General features: G+C 47.2%; 1 pseudogene; it reads right to left on the bottom strand.

Moving 5' to 3' along the window:
• Positions 1–2,654: 2,654 nt before the first annotated feature.
• LOC138369920 (uncharacterized) lies at positions 2,655–3,642 on the bottom strand (annotated as a pseudogene).
• Between the last annotated feature and the right edge of the window lie 1,056 nt (positions 3,643–4,698).

A 4,698-nucleotide genomic window follows, 5' to 3' on the forward strand; every position in this document is an offset into this window, starting at 1 on the left:
ACACACCGAAACTACGACGTTGGTACAACGTTCGAACAAGTTTTAACCCCTCCTAACCAGTTATAACAACCAATATAGCAAGTTGTAACAACGTTCTAATACGTCATAAACACGTTAAGCCAAGATGTAACAACTTTATTACAAGTTGTAACAAGCGGAAAGTAGAGACAGTTTCGGTTTGTGTTTCCAGGGTTTAGAACTCCAGCAGTAAAAATCGTTGAATTTTTTAACATAACACAATATTTTGCACAATCTGTTCCATAGCTGCTACATATACTCTTACTTCAGGAAGATATGCTGAATTTTCTGATCCAGATTTAGCAAATAAAGTGAATAACTGAATGTTTGTGTGTGTGGGACTTCAAGTGAATAACTATGAACGCTTCTGTGTGTCTCGGTGAAGTTTATATTCCAAAATGTAGAGCGTAATGAGCATGAAGTCAGTGTGGAGGTATTTTTGGTTTTAATATATGATTTGTGCTCATTTGTGCTGAGTACATCTGTGGAGAGTTGCTGGGTGACCCAGGAGAGTTGCTGGGTGACCCGGGAGAGTTGCAGGGTGACCCAGGAGAGTTGCTGGGTGACCCAGGAGAGTTGCTGGGTGACCCAGGAGAGTTGCTGGGTGACCCAGTAAATGGAGGAGACGAATTTCGTATAATATAACAATTTATACACCTACATGATACAGAATACAAACCTGAATGCAGCCTGTCGTCCAGTTCATGAGTCGTGGGGACGGGTTCCCAGGACCCTCAAGCTCTGGAAAGAACAAAACTGGTCGCTCTTGGGTCCTTGATTTTCATAACGAGTTTTATACCCAAATCATTAAAGAACCTGAGTGTATTTTCACCCCACGAGCCTGTAGTGCCTTTGACCCTATTAGAATCAAGCTGTAGTAGCACGCAAGTCTTCGGTATTTGCTAACATTATGTATGAGTCTCGCTAAATGTAGCCTAATTATATATATATATATATATATATATATATATATATATATATATATATATATATATATATATATATATATATATATATATTTATTATATATATATATATATATATATATATATATATATATATATATATATATATATATATATATATATGATATTGAAAGGGGTGACAGAAGGTCACATAGTGGCCCTTAAGTGTCATATATGTCATAAGTAGAGGCGAGGCAGTAATAAGTGGCAGCCATGGCCGCTCCTCTCATAAACCTCTCCCTGGAGCCTTAAGTGAGAAAGTTTTAGACATTTTTACCGCAAACTGCAATTATTGTGTTGCCTGTGACTGGGTCAGGAGGAGGAGGAGGAGGAGGAGGAGGAGGAGGAGGAGGTGGAAAAGACGAGTCAGGATAAGGAGGAAGTAATAGTGTTTATCCATCATCTTGCACATCATCTGTTCTTCCGGTCATCTTGTTCCTTTCCTCTAACCTTCTTCTACATATTACATCCCATTCCAGACTCTCTCTCTCTCTCTCTCTCTCTCTCTCTCTCTCTCTCTCTCTCTCTCTCTCTCTCTCTCTCTCTCTCTCTCTCTCTCTCTCTCTCTCTCTCTCTCTCTCTCTCTCTCTCTCTCTCTCTCTCTCTCTCTCTCTCTCTCTCTCTCTCTCTCTCTCTCTCTCTCTCTCTCTCTCTCTCTCTCTCTCTCTCTCTCTCTCTCTCTCTCTCTCTCTCTCTCTCTCTCTCACTCCCTCAGATCCTGTAATACGGTCGAATAGTTATACCTGTGATACCAACACTCCCATCAGTCTCTCTCTCTTCACGGATACTCTCCCCCTCCCCCCCTCCACTCTTCTCCTCTCCCTTCACTCCTCTTCCTCCACTCTTCTTCTCCCCTTTCGCTCCTCTTCCTCCCTTCATCTCGTTTAGTTTACATACATATTTGTTCTCGCCATTAATTTCCCTCAGCACCCCTTGTTTTGTCTTTTCCCCTCAGTCACTTTACCTACCCTTTGGGAGCAGGTCGGCCGAGCGGACAGCAGGCTGGACTTGTGATCCTGTGGTCCTGGGTTCGATCCCAGGCGCCGGCGAGAAACAATGGGCAGAGTTTCTTTCATCCTATGCCCCTGTTACCTAGCAGTAAAATAGGTACCTGGGTGTTAGTCAGCTGTCACGGGCTGCTTCTTGGGGGTGGAGGCCTGGTCGAGGACCGGGCCGCGGGGACATTAAAACAAAAAAAGCCCCGAAATCATCTCAAGATAACCTCAAGATACCTTCACCCCCTACCTCAGCCTGTCTACCTACACCCGCCCACAGCCGCTCTACCTACACCCTCTCACCTCAGCCTCTCTACCTACACCCCCCTCCCTACAGCCTGTCTACCTACACCCCCTCCCTCAGCCTCTCTACCTACACCCCCCTCCCTACAGCCTGTCTACCTACAGCCCCTCCCTCAGCCTCTCTACCTACACCCCCTACCTCAGCCTCTCTACCTACACCCCCTCCCTCAGCTTCTCTATCTACACCCCCCTCCCTACAGCCTGTCTACCTTCAGCCCCTCCCTCAGCCTCTCTACCTACACCCCCTACCTCAGCCTCTCTACCTACACCCCCTACCTCAGCCTCTCTACCTACACCCCCCTCCCTCAGCTTCTCTACCTACACCCCCTCCCTCAGCTTCTCTACCTACACTCCCCTCCCTCAGCTTCTCTACCTACACCCCCTCCCTCAGCCTCTCTACCTACACCCCCTCCCTCAGCCTCTCTACCTACACCCCCTCCCTCAGCCTCTCTACCTACACTCCCTCCCTCAGCCTCTCTACCTACACTCCCTCCCTCAGCCTCTCTACCTACACTCCCTCCCTCAGCCTCTCTACCTACACCCCCTCCCTCAGCCTCTCTACCTATACACCCTCCATCAGCTTCTTTACCTACACCCCTTCCCTCAGCCTCTCTACCTATACACCCTCCATCAGCCTCTCTACCTACACCCCCTCCCTCAATCTCTCTACCTACACCCCCTCCCTCAGCCTCTCTACCTACACACCCTCCCTCAGCCTCTCTACCTACACCCCCTCCCTCAGCCTCTCTACCTACACACCCTCCCTCAGCCTCTCTACCTACACCCCCCTCCCTCAGCCTCTCTACCTACACTCTTCCTCAGCCACTCTACCTACACCCCGACCCACAGCCTCTCTACCTATACACCCTCCATCAGCCTCTCTACCTACACCCCCTCCCTCAATCTCTCTACCTACACCCCCTCCCTCAGCCTCTCTACCTACATCCTTCCTCAGCCCCTCTACCTACACCCCCTCGCAGCCAGGTATAGAGGGCTTGTTCGTCAACAATCTACCTGTGTTCACTCATCCCATGAGCCAATTACCGAGTGTGCAGCGGCGTGATCGGTGAGGGGGAGCAGGAGAAGGGGAAGAGAGGGGAGGTGGATGAGGGGATGAGGGTAGGGACCAAGGATGTGGGGGGGGATAGAGGACTAGAAGAGGGGAAGAGAGAGAGGAGGGAGGGGAGTTGTAATGTGTGTTTATTGATAGGGAGAGTGGAGAGCTGTCTGTTTTTTTGCTTTTTTGGTTCTATTTATGTTTGTTTATGTGTGAGTTTGTGTATTTTGTATTTACTATTTGTGTTTGCAGAATCGAGCTATTAGCTCTTGAACCCCGCCTCTCTAACCAATTTATATTTCATCTCTTATGTCTACTACATATTATTACATACTACTACTCTAACACACACGCAAGCACACACACACACACACACACACACACACACACACACACACACACACACACACACACACACACACACACACACACACACACACATGAGAGGAGAATGAGAGCAGAAGATGAACCAGCAATGCTTGATTTGATATTTACCCTAAATGAGTGGGATATAAGGGAAGTCAAGATGGAAGCGCCCTTGGGAATGAGTGATCATAGTGTATTGAACTTTGAGTACCTGATAGAGCTAGGAATTATCTCCCCCCAAAAATAACTAGGAAACAAAAGGCTGGCATACCGAAAGGGAAATTATGAGGAGATGAGAAGCTTCCTAAGGGAAATACCTTGGGACACAGACCTCAGAGCTAAGTCTGTACAAGATATGATGGACTATGTCACCCAAAAGTGTCAGGAGGCAGTAAGTAGATACATCCCGGCCCGAAAGGAAAAATCCGAGAAGCAAAAGAAGAATCCATGGTATAATAGGGCAGGTATGGAAGCAAAGAAACTGAACAAAAGGGCGTGGAGGAACTTCCGGAATAACAGAACATCAGAAAGCAGAGAGAGATACCAGAGAACCAGGAATGAGTATGTCAGGGTGAGAAGAGAAGCAGAGAAAAGTTATGAAAATGATATAGCAAACAAAGCCAAGACCGAACCAAAGCTACTCCACAGTCACATCAGAAGGAAAACAACAGTGAAAGAACAGGTAGTGAAACACAACTAGGCGAGTACAACTAGGTGAGTACACACACACACACACACACACACACACACACACACACACACACACACACACTAATATATTTATGTTGACAGTTGAGAGGCGGGCCGAAAGAGCAAAGCTCAACCCCCGCAAAAACACAACTAGTAAACACACACACACACACACACACACACACACACACACACACACACACACACACACACACACACACACACACACACACACACACACACACACACACACACACACACACACACACACACACACACACACACACACACACACACACACACT

The sequence above is a fragment of the Procambarus clarkii genome, chromosome 30 (assembly GCF_040958095.1).
Source record: "Procambarus clarkii isolate CNS0578487 chromosome 30, FALCON_Pclarkii_2.0, whole genome shotgun sequence".
Taxonomy (NCBI): Eukaryota; Metazoa; Arthropoda; class Malacostraca; order Decapoda; family Cambaridae; genus Procambarus; species Procambarus clarkii.